Below are 12,346 nucleotides of genomic sequence, written 5' to 3'. Positions count from 1 at the left end.
GAATGCTAAGAGTAAAGATCACAGAAAGGGAGATAGTGTCATGCAGATATGGAGCACATTTTGTTTAATGAAAAATCAGCCTGAAAAATTAGAACAGTAACTTTTGAGTTACATTAATTATGGTATGACATAATTAATGTAGCACAACTAGAAAGGTATACTACTACATTTGCCTAGCACAAAGACAATTACATTCCAATAGATTTTTAAATTCTTTTTTTAATTATGGAAGATCCTTTAAAGTATTGTAGAGTATCAGTAAGAGTGCTATTCTAAGGTATTGTTAATATATTTCTTGACAATTATGAATGTGTTTTTCTGCAATTTCCTTCTATCCCATCCCTCTGTTTTTTTTTAAGCCAGAAGAAGTTTTTGAGGGTGGAGAAAAGTTTCTTTGGGTGCTCATGACACTGACTTTTGATAAAATTCAGCAGCACATTTCCAGTTCACAGAAGACATGGCCCTCCTTTCTCCTCTTTTTCTTAATGCACTCCTCTGAAAAATTCGAGTGGTAATTAAAACAAGCTTGGCTTTAATTGCAGTCCGAGCTGTGGTAACTCCTGTGTTCACCTTCTTGACAACAGAGGCTCATTGCTTGCAAAACTGAAGGCACATTGAAGCCCCAGAGTTAAACTCAGTTAATTAACGATGCAAAAGCTAAATTTGATTCTCACCCATCATTTAGTAACAGTGCCAACAGTACTACAAAGAATACAAGTCTTTTTATGTGGCAATAGTTACATTAGCACTGAAAAGAAGGGGTATGCTAAGATGACTGGTCAGTATATTCGTTCTCCAGGAGGCAAATGACAGCACTCAGCACAAGGCTGAAATCCATGTTTTCAGCTGAATACCGTGAGATATTGCTAAAGAGAGAACATGACTTTTAAGTCACTGTCAAAGCCATTTCATCACTGCAAATGCTTTCATAAATATATCCAAACTTGCTTTGGGTTTTACCCACACATTTGGCAAAACCACTACCAACCAACCCTAAATGACTTATTTGAAAACACAATGGAAAACCTCAAGGTAATTTTTAATATCAGAAAGTTTTACAGGATAATTCCGTCATCAAATCACAAGTGGCAGGCATAATTTAAACAAGTTTGAAGAAGTAACATTTATTGTTCATATTCATAGAATCATAGAATCAATAAGGTTGGAAAAGACCTCAAAGATCATCAAGTCCAACCTGTCACCCAAGACCTCAGGACTACTAAACCATGGCTTCAAGTGCTACGTCCAATCCCTTCTTGAACACCTCCAGGAATGGTGACTCCACCACCTCATTCAGTAAGATGAAGCCATGAAACAAAGCTATGAGCTAAAATTAAGAATCCTCTTGTGCAAAACACAACCAAAATGAAGTGTCATTGTCAGCTTCAGATCTCGTGGGCCTGATATTCACAACAATGTTGAGGTATTTGCTCTAGTATCATTTGAGTAATTGAAAAAAAATTAGAACCCTACCACCATTTCTTTAGGAACCAAATGGAATAAATTTAGAAGCAGGCATTGTTGTTTCTATTTCAGATCATGCCTTGTGCCAAATTATGAGGAAAGAAAATATACTCAACTGGTAAGGTCTACAACTCAAATTCATGGCCCATTGTTTCCATTTTATACATAACACCAAAACCACCATGTGTCTATATGCCTCCATATTCAAGATGTTACTCAATTTCACAACCGTATATTCATACAAACACCTAAGTACTATACTTATCTAAAAATAAAAGAGTTCACAGGTCTCAAAATTGTGCAAAAGCTTCAATAAAAGATGTACTGACTAAAAAAACAACACCCTATCTCTCCCGGTTATTGGCACTGGCTCACGCCAAAAACATCAGAACAAATGTAAGGAAAATATTTGGCCAAAAGAAACTAAAAATCCCTGCCAGGCAAAATACTCTGCATCACCACTATTATTGCTGGAGTGGGAGTTCACTTCTGCTACTTAGGCATTTCCAATACATTTATATTTAGTAGATGCAAGCATATGTTTTGCTGAATTTTTATCTTTGTAAGCATTAATTAGACTTACTTTTATCTTAACACTCATGTGAAACAGCATTGCAAATACAGTCAAAAAAACCTCAGCCATCCAAACAGGATTAGGAATGGTATCCCTGTCACTTCCTGCACTCTGAAACCATCTTGTGACCTACTGAACATAAAGGCTCATCACTTCGGCATTTCAATTCCCAAAGGTGCCTTTTCCAAGTCAGGATTAGCAGGGTTGTGACTTTGCAGAGATCCTACCGTTACAACACTCCAGCCCTCCAGACCTTCACAACTATGCACAGTAACCTGGAACCTTGACCACCAAATCGCCAAAATATCAACAAGCTCTACATCACAAACAAACAAAATGCCATCCAGAATTTAACAAATTCTCTTGAAGTTATGCCCTGTGATTTCAATTCGTTTCATTGCAAAGCATCACCCATGTTTCCAGTTATGTCACAGAAGCCAACAAATAAAGCAATTGTTGAAAGATGACAAAGAAAGCTTTCTTTGGAAAACGATGGTGCATAAAATGCTTGATGCCAAAAATCTGCCAAATAATTTATGCAGCAGCTGTTTTCAAAAGAAACATTCATACACAACAGCCATGGGTCTGAGGTCAGGTGAGGATGGGGTAGGAGGCAGAAGGCTTGAGCAGAATGCCTGTCTGGAGCATGGAGCAAACAAACCCTCAAAAGCAGGAACCCTATCCGACTGAGCTGAAGACCTTCTCTCAGAAGCAGTCTTTTCAGCAGTGTGCATCCTGAGCTCAAGAGGTTCATCATGTGTTTTTCTAGAGATGGCAGGGCCCACAGAGCTTCAGCCACAGCAACACAACCAACTCACTTATTTAAAGGGACTTATTTTAAAATAATACAATTTTTCTTTTCCAAGCCCTACACCATTCCATTTTTTTGTGATACCTAAAAGGCAGCAATAGGCAATTTACAGGCTGCTCTACCTGACTAACTGGTCTCAGTTTTTTCACAAAAAACTTCCCTCTGTTCCAAAGCAGCCTGTGAACAACCTGCAGGGCAACCATCGCTCACACTAACAGCTCCCTAATGACACACTTGCAGCAGTCCAATGAAGAAGTTCATTCGCGGCAGACTTTCCTTCTGCATGCATCTTTTACAGACAGAGAAGCAGTCTACACAATTGTCTGTGATGTAAGGAGGGGCCAAAAAGCTATGTCTTATGAAAAAAAGGAAAATGATAAAAAATAAAGAGCTGGATTTCCCCCAAACCCTCCTCCCCTGAAACACTTGAGATAGGCTTGCTGTGTCTCTGAAAAACAATTACAATACAGATAGTACAACTGTTATACATTAAATGCATTTATAGTTAAACATATTTTGAAGAGTGAAGTGCTTCTAAACTAGAGTTCCTGAGAACTTCCAAAGTTCAGCTGAAAACTTGGCAGTTGCCAACACACTAGTTAAAAAGCAACACAGAGCAGCCAGAGACTATTTTGTGCAACACTTGCAGTTTTACCAGTTAGTATGCCATAGGTGTGCCACACAATTTACATACAGTTAGTATGTATTAAATTTAGTAATCTTAACTTCAAATTTTAGCTTCACAGTACCTATAATCACACTACCTGAGTAAGTTGTTTGAAAAGCCCTACAGTGACAGGATGGCCAGTCTTCCCCTGTACCTCTGATAGACAAGAAAAATGGGATTTAAGAAGTGTGACTGATTTAAGTGCTCTGTTGTTTCAAAGTGAAATAAAACCTTTCTCTGAAATTAGATAGTGAAGAATTATGACATAACCAAAACTATAGGTAATTCTGTTTCAAAACTAGGCATTCTATTTTCTAAATGATGCTGTTAAGACTTTTACAACTAGTTCCATAAAATAAAGGAAACTTATGAACATGAACTGGCCACTCACATCAGTCTCCTAGGCAGGGTTCTTAACACTAGTGTTAGAACACCAGCTAGAGTTCTTAAGGAGAAAAGTTCCAGTGTAAAGATTAACAACTGATTTTTAAGGCAAATGTAATGTTTGGTTTTCCTTGTACTACACAACTTGAAGGTTTCATTTCAAAGTGACTAATAAATATGTAAAGCAAAAGGGGGGAGGAGAAATTAAATTCAAAGCACTGCTAAGAATTAGCTTGCTGGTAAAATCAGCCCACAAATGCAGCCCTTCAGTCTTGAAAGGAACGAGTTTACCTCGATCCCTTCGACTCTTGAGTGGACTGAGTATGTAAGATACATTGAGTGCTGCTTCAATGGGTCAGTATCTTTCAACAATCAGGACTTTCTTTAGAAATTTGTATAAAGCTTTGTTTACATTTAGAGTCTTGAAAATCTTCTCTTTCCTCTACTCCCACAGACTCCTAATGCAATACAAAGTGACAGGACAGCTTTGATGCATTAAATGCATCCAACAGAAGGCAGCAATACCTTAAACAGCGTCCCTCTCCACTTCTGCCAGCAGAAGTACCCCCTCTCAAAAAAAGCAGAGCAAGGCTGTTAAGAAAGGCCAGTTGTATACCCAACCCCAGTAATAGCTAAATAAACATTCTTTACCAGGAACTGCCTTCTAATATCAAAACCTCTACAGTTCATAACTCTCTTAAGTTGGTATCTTGTAAGTGGATCCATATTCTCTCTTTTCAGTTTTACCTGATTCTCTGTGAATCAACTTTTTTCTAACAGTTGTATTAACATTAAACCCTGCAATGCTCTCTACTGCAATGGAAGGGACAGACCAGAACTCTTTCTGTCATCTCTACAAATACTTTCACATCTTTTGTTTTAGTCAGTATTCAAGGAAAACTCTCTGGACAGCTCCTGATGTGTCATACCACGCCATTTTTCAAGTCTTTTCTAAAGATGTTTGTTGTATTTAAACTCTCTAGTCTCCCAACCCAATAAAAGAGCTGTGTCACTTCAGCACAAAGCTTGGAAATAGGCCACTGCCCCTGCAATTGCCAGTTCCTGGGAAGTTGCTTATCTGGGAACACTGGACTGACTCGTAGTTTATTTTTCTCACAGCCCCTCTTATGCTGAATCAATAGATCAATAGGGGTAAGTCTTGTAATCCAATCAACAGTAACTACTTGTCTCACATCTTTAATGACTAAAACACTACCTCATCACAGTAGACATGTTACTGTGTACCAACTCCACGTCTTCCCTCGCAACACACATTGCCCAGCAACACTGTGCCAACGCACTACACAAGAGCTGACAGCAACAATGGTATTTCTACAGTCTTCTGAATATGTCAAGTACTGTGCAGGCTGATGCACCTTCAAAACACTTCTGTGGCATAAACAAGATGACAAGCAGCACTGATGAAAACGAAACAGAGTAAGAAGCAGGAACACGTCTGAGGCCTGACACACACCAGTCACAAAGGTGGAATTAATTAAAACTCAGACTTGCAACTCTAATAACTCGGTTAAAAAAAAAAAGAAGTAATTTTTCAAAAGCCTGTACAAGAAAGAAGAACATGAAATACTCGCCCAGGGTGTTACACAGACTGGAAAAGACAGCTTAATAGCACCTTGCAACTGATGTGATTAATTGTGTTGGCATAAAATCCAGAGGTTTGTTGGTTGGGTTTCCTCCCCCCCACGTTCAAATCAAGAAAAGTGGCAAAAGAGAAATGAACTCCGCAAAGTTGAAACTAAACCTCTTATCGGAGCTAGACTTTTAAGCGGCAAGGTTAATTACAAATGCCCACGACTTGTACAAAACATTAATCCATTCAAAAAAACAACAATGCACAAAGGCTCATTCAGGGCCGCTGTGCCCATTACGTCGGTCAGTATTTAAGGACTCCAAAAATGTGCGTTTGTTGAAAACAATAGACAGCAACAGATGCTTCACAGCACTTGTTTATGAAGTAATTCCTTATTATTCTTCCACACTGCCACAGTCAGCTGGCCGACCCGACTGCCACATGTCTACGGTAACCTCAAGAGCCACGACGCTCGGGAGCATGAATAATGCAGAGGGGGCTGCGCGGCACAGGCACGCCGAGGGCGCGCTCCCGGGGCTTCCCCAACAAAGCGCCCGCCCTCCACCCCCTCGCGGCGGCGGGGGCGCCAGCCGGACCCCCGTCTCAGGGGGAGGCGAGCCCCGTACACGAGCAGCGCGTCGCAACGCGGCGTTACCGCCGCAACAAGTCGCCTCGCTGCGCGCTCGTCTCCCACAACAGCCGAGGGCTGCGGGAGAGCTCCCTCCTCAAGCCCCCGACGGCGCGGGAGAGGAGTGGGCCTCCACGGCCGCGGCCCACCGCCCCCGCACTGCCCACCGCCCCCGCACTGCCCTCCAGGGAGTCGCGGCAGGGCAGACCCAGACCCCGCCCCCGCGCCCGCTGACAGCCTCCCGCGCTCCCCTCGCTTAAGCACCCCGCCGGGCCAGCGCAGCGCCGGCTTCGGCACAGTCGACCCCCGCGCCCCCACCTCACCTGGGGTTCTGCTCCCCCGTGAGCGGGGCGGCCGCGGCGTCGGGCGGAGGGGGGGACGGGACCCCGGGGTAGGGTGCTGGGCGCGGTGCTCTCCACTCCTCGTGGGGCGAGGCGATGTCGTGTTCCCGCCCCCCCGCCGCGCAGCTCCCCCTTCGCAGCGGGGCAGCAAGCGCTGCGGGGCCGCCCCGTGCTGCTCACGGCGCTGCCGGGGACGAGGCGCCAAGCGCTGCCGCCGCTGACAGCTCTGCAATATGGCGGCGACCGCCGCCGTTCAGATTTTCCCCCCTATCAAATGTTGCTCCTGCGTCCTGGGCATGCGCAAAGCATCAGGGCATGCGCGTCAGGTGGGCGAAGCTGCTGCCCGTAGTACCGGCGCTGGCGGAGGGGCGCGGGGGTTGGCAGCGCGTGAGCGGTCCGCGCGCGCGGAAAGAGCCGTGCGCGGCCATGAGGAGGAGGTAGCGGCCGGGGTGCCCACCATGGGGTTCGGGGCGGGTAAGATCTTTCATAGAGGTACAGCGACGGTGAGGATAGGGATGTCGAGCACCCACCCTGAGAGACGGTGTCCAGGACACGGCGGCTCGAGGCCCCCGAGAGCCGGCACGCTCGCGCTGAACCCGTGCTGAGAAATACAAGTGTCCCGCCGAAATCACCGGAGCCCGCTCGACCCGCGCGTGTTTGCTCGTCCAGCGGTCCTCGGAAACCTCTGCTGACATTAAGTGAGAAGATGAGGAGAGCTCTCCCGTGAGCACAGCCAGCTCCAAGGCCAGACGGGAAAGTAAAGCCTAAGGCAGGGAGGGGGCAGTTGGCAGCGTGGCTGTTTTCCATTCAAAACCCCGCGAGGAAGTAACTCGCCCTCATTTTTTGGCAGGCGCGTATTTCAGGGGCCCTTGTGGGCGCGATAGGCCCGGCTGGGGCGTGGTGGGGAGCTCAGGGTGCTCCGGCAGATAGAGGGGCACGGACCTGGCGATATCACCAGTCGGGAGGGACTTAGCGGACAGGAACCGGATTCGGGTTGTGATGAGATAGGGGCTGAGAATGGTCAAGCTGTGATGGCTCATGAGAAAATGGAATCCTTAAGAGAAAGAGCACATCCTGCAGCTTGAACGGGGAGTGCTGTCTCTGCCTTCTCATGGAAGTGACGGGACTGTAGCTCCGTTTTCATCACTTAGGTGGAGGAAAGAGTCATACTGTGGGATGGGAATCACACTTCTTTTTTTTTTTTTTTTTTCCCCTAAATATGCATATTTTAACTTCTTCTTGGACAATCCCTAAAGGCAGTGAAGAAAACTGCAGTAAGAAGAATCCTTCTGATGGACAGAGGTTGAGACAATCCCAACCCCCACTGGCTTCTGCAGTTTAGGGTTTTTTTTGCAAGAAAGTGAAGGTGCTCCATGAGCTCTGTGGCAGCATAGCCAGAGAGGCCAAAACAGCAAAGCTCAGTGCAAGAGGATCCACTTGAGCTACCAACCCTGAGTCATGCAGCAGCTATTAATACACCTCACCCTCTGGCTGTCTGATAAAGAAGGGAAGGTTGGGGGAAGAACTAAGAGGAATTTTCAATTAAAGCTGCTTCAAAAGAATAGTAACATTTTAGGATGAACTGAAGGTTGGAAAGGATGAGGAGAGCATCCAGAATATTATTCCAGAGAACCTGTGGCAGCCTCAGTGACTAAATTTTTTTGTTCATTTGGACAAATTTTAAAGACCACTCCAATAAACTAGACCGCATAATAAAATCTATGATGAAATTAAATTATGTCAGACTGAGTTTAATTGCTTCTTCTGGAGGCATTTAATGAGTTTAACCTGTGATGATTTTATGCATTTTACTGTGTATTTCAAAGAGGCATTTCTCTAGCAGCCATCACCACAGAACCTGAACATCTCAATCTATTAAAGGGATGTGCAGTTTCCTCCTGTGGGCTAAAATTCCAGTTCCAGCTTCGTTTATGCCATTTTATTCCAAGTAAGAAGTGACAGTGATGCTTCCTTCTCTGTTCTTCATCATGAAGAACATCCTGGCTTGAAACTGAATATTTTCCAATACATTAAACTTCTGAAGTGTCTTGCAGCCTCTGCAGATAGGCAGTTCCACTGACCAGACACCATTAGTATGCAACATACTCTTCCGTGTTCAGACAACCTTTCCCTGCAGGTCAGAGTAAGTTCCAAGGGAAATGAAAAACAAAAACCCAACAGGGAAAACCAAACCCTGTTTCATACAGTCACCTAAAAAGATTGTCTTGGATTCAGTGCAGCGCACAGATAAAATGTATTTACTTTAGTTGACTGAATTAGGGACTCAGTTTTCTTCCAAAATAGTCCATTGTGAGCTGGCTCAAACATAGGCTTATTGCACTAGGACGTAGTTTCTTTGCTAGTGTCGATGTGGAAGACAGTTCCTTTCAATTTGTGCATTATTGCCATAGGATACGCTTTATCTCCTACCCTGTTACGTGAAGATTATTATTGCTCAAAAATGTCAAGGTAAATAATAGCCTTATCATTCTTGTCAACAGTATAATGTGGTTTTCTTCTCACCTTGCTCCCTTAACAAGGTGTAAAGTTGCACTTTGCCTGATAAAACAGGGCAGTAAAAACAGAAGTGTAGTTGGGGATCGGATTCTTTTTTAACCATGAAACTGAAACTACAGGCAATAAAGAGAGCTCTCAGATACTCATATCAACTTAAATTACACACTTCTGTAAGAGGTAGGTTATAAAGATAAACTTAATGATAAGGATGCCATAGCTGCAAGATAGCAAAAGATTTTCTTCCAGCAGTTCTTTGTAGGAAAAAAACCCCAAACAACAGATTTTAAAGTTTCTTTGCACTATCTGAGGAATCAATCCTGCAATCGCTTTTGAAAGTAAACATTTCCAGGCCAGTGCTTCCCTACTTTTTCAGTTCACCTGCAAAGGCATAAAGCATTACTCCGTGAAGATCCAGTTGTGTATTAGAATCTACTCTTATTAATGCTCAGTGTACTACCTAAGGGGCATTTGCTGGACAGGATATTTTGGAAAGGAGAACTAAGGATAAAAAAAAAAATCATCTTGAGGAATTTCTGATTTTTTTTTTAATCTTAAATGGTATGCAACACACTTCTTTTAATTCAATGAAGAGATATGCTATCAGCTAGGATAGAAGTGTAATTCTGCCTGTGTCGTGCCCCTAAGATGAAAAGTTATACATGGACTTAGTCTACAAGCCTGGAAGCTAGCCACTGTGGCTGGGAATATTTATGCATATGACTCAACACACATACTCATCTATTAATATGTTTACAGGAACAGACCTTACATAGTCTAGAAATCACAGGGTAATTTTATTATTACTAATTGTATGGTCTAAACACAAATTGTGTATTCTTTTGTTAGTACCTGAGTAACAACATTACCTTGACACTAATTGTGATTATATTCCCAACAGTTATATTAGAGTGCCTTTTAATGTCTGCCAGAAACAAATGGAACTGAAAGAATGTGGTGGTTATTAGATTAGTTCCATTCACAGCTATTTTAAATATTTCATGAAACTACAATAAATGTCTGGTATAGTAGTTTTTATATCTGTTGTTAAATCTGCCTGTCATTTCCACTAAAATGTGTCTAATTACAGAAAGTATCTTTCATACATTATTGAAATGCTAGGTTGCAATAAAAATGTCAGGGTTCCAGTAGCAACACTGAGCATTGTGAGTTGCCTTTATTGCATGCATATATATAATCCCTGCTTTGATCAAGTTCAAAGGCAAAATATGGTATGAGTGTGGAGGGATTTATCCTTTTCCCTTCCAAAATACCATAGCTGTGTGAAGCTCACTTAGGTGTCCTTCAGTGTCATGACCCTCCAGTTGGCAGCACCTCCATGAGCCTTGGCTCCAGGGAAGACGTCAGGGACTCCAGATCCAGGACTCTTCAGCTGGGTATGTATTCCCTTGCAGGAGCGTTCAGATGAAGGACCTAGTGCACAAAAAGTTACATAGAGGGGAGATTCTTCTTCCTCATCAGGGACACAGAGGAAACAGGATGAATCAGTACCCCAAAACCTGACCAAAACAGCTGAAAAACAGCAGTCATGATAATTACTAATGAACTGCTGTGTTGGCAGCTGGCTTGGTGTCAGGCCATTCTGCCTTTTTTAATAACCTAGCTGAGGAGGCATAGCCTCTGACATTGACACTGAAACTTGGCTGGCCAGCAGACACTTCTCCCATTGAAAGTCTATAAGGTTATTTGCAAAAGCTTTGTCCTGGGGCCAAATGACTTCCTGCCAGTGAAAGGCTTAAGGAGGCCACTGTTCTTGATGGCTTTGCCCACCAGAAGCAGACATGTTAAACTGGCCTACAGCCTGTGGCTTTACCACTGAGCATCTCTCAGATGTCAGCATCTTTTCCAATGAGACATCTTTGTGCATCTGAATATTTAGTCTCTGGTACTACAGCAAAGATACCACAGGGGTGTCAGCCTATCTTAGGGGCAAATTTTAGTACCTTTACTGCTTACCACAGGACGTAGTAAAATCACTTGTAAAGGAGTTTGTTTATGTGACAGTATCAAATACAGTTCATAATAGTTCCTTCTAAGTGAATTAGTATTTCCACCTCGGTGGTAATAATGTGCTAATATCTCTTTTTCACACACAATATCTATTATGCAGTCTTTGCATTCAATCTATTTCAACCACCATCATCATTTTATGATTTTTGTAACCATTGGTAACTGCACAAGGGACAAGTTACAAAAATTAAGCTGCTTTGCAGTTAAGGTTGGGACAAGCTGTCTGATTTCCTGTATCTGAGAAGGGACATCATCTGCTAATGTCACTGCTCCTGTGTCATGTCACCCAAACATGCCTTCACTGATACATAAGGTTGTCACATAACAGCTGACACTTAGCTGCAGTTCCTGCTTCTGGCCACTTCACGTTTTTATCTCATTCATGGTTATAATTATTATGACAAGTGCAAGTTGTTACTCAATGACAGCATTGTTTTTTTAGTGACAGCGTTTATTTTATAACATGGCTGTAGCTGGGTCACGTCCATGGCACTGGAAATCAAAGTAATTGATAATCATGGAGGCACTCACTTCAGTGAAATAATGACAAGTGTTTACAATGAAATTAGGATGTAAAGTATAGGCAGAGTTAAACCAATCCAGACAACAGCTCCTTTAAGATAACTGCATCTGTGGGGGAAAAAGAAAAAGGAAAGTGGTTACCAAGGAATTGGATGCAAGTGTTTTAAAGCTTGACAAATATATACAACTGTTGGAGATAAAGCAAATGCTTTTGGGTTTGTTTTGTTTTGCACACTGTTCTGAGATAGACATACAAGTTGGTGAATAAACAAAATCATACTAGAAAGTAGAACTTTTTACTGAAGTATTTTTAGGTCCTGACCCCTTTTAATTTTACTGCATTTCCTTGGCTTCCAATAAGCAGAAATAGGAAAGACTGTGGAAAGAGAGTTACAAATTTTCAGGCAAACTATATTCTCAAGCCTTTGTGTCATCTGGGATATTGTCATTGTCATGTGGAAAATGGGTCAAATATTTTACCAGAATGGAGATGTCAAAACCTCACAACAGAGGTCCACTTTTCCCCCTCAACTCTAGCCAAATACAGTAGCTAAGACTCCTTTCTTAAGATGGGAATTTTGTGGAATGTTGGAATATTGTCATATATTTAGAGAAAAAGAGTGAAAATTAAAGTAGACTGTTAAGCTTTGTCTTTTCCAGATACGGGACATTTTTGACAGCATGCCAGTGGCATCTCAAAAGATGAAAAAACGCCTGCAGAACTGAAGGATACAAACACCCCATCCCTTCTTTAAAGGGGATATTCCAGAACAGTCTTCCCTGCAACCCACTTTTATTATAAAAATGTTTGTCAGAAGA

At 42.7% G+C, this 12,346-nt stretch overlaps 1 protein-coding gene across 3 annotated transcripts in view; it reads right to left on the bottom strand.

The window, feature by feature from the left end:
• RDX (radixin) overlaps positions 1-6,717 on the bottom strand; it is a 48,832-nt gene extending 42,115 nt beyond the window's left edge. For 2 of the 3 annotated variants that reach the window (XM_068144534.1, XM_068144527.1), the window contains exon 1: positions 6,443-6,717. The gene's annotated coding sequence lies outside the window, so the exon portion shown is untranslated. Of the gene's footprint in view, positions 1-3,613; positions 3,673-6,442 lie in introns of all 3 variants that reach the window. The other variant, XM_068144545.1, reaches the window with a different exon arrangement.
• Between the last annotated feature and the right edge of the window lie 5,629 nt (positions 6,718-12,346).

This window comes from Melanerpes formicivorus, unplaced genomic scaffold, assembly GCF_026170545.1.
Source record: "Melanerpes formicivorus ecotype bairdi unplaced genomic scaffold, bMelFor1.0.p_v2 SCAF_1, whole genome shotgun sequence".
In the NCBI taxonomy this organism is placed as follows: Eukaryota; Metazoa; Chordata; class Aves; order Piciformes; family Picidae; genus Melanerpes; species Melanerpes formicivorus.
This window is presented reverse-complemented; position numbering and strand designations above follow the sequence as displayed.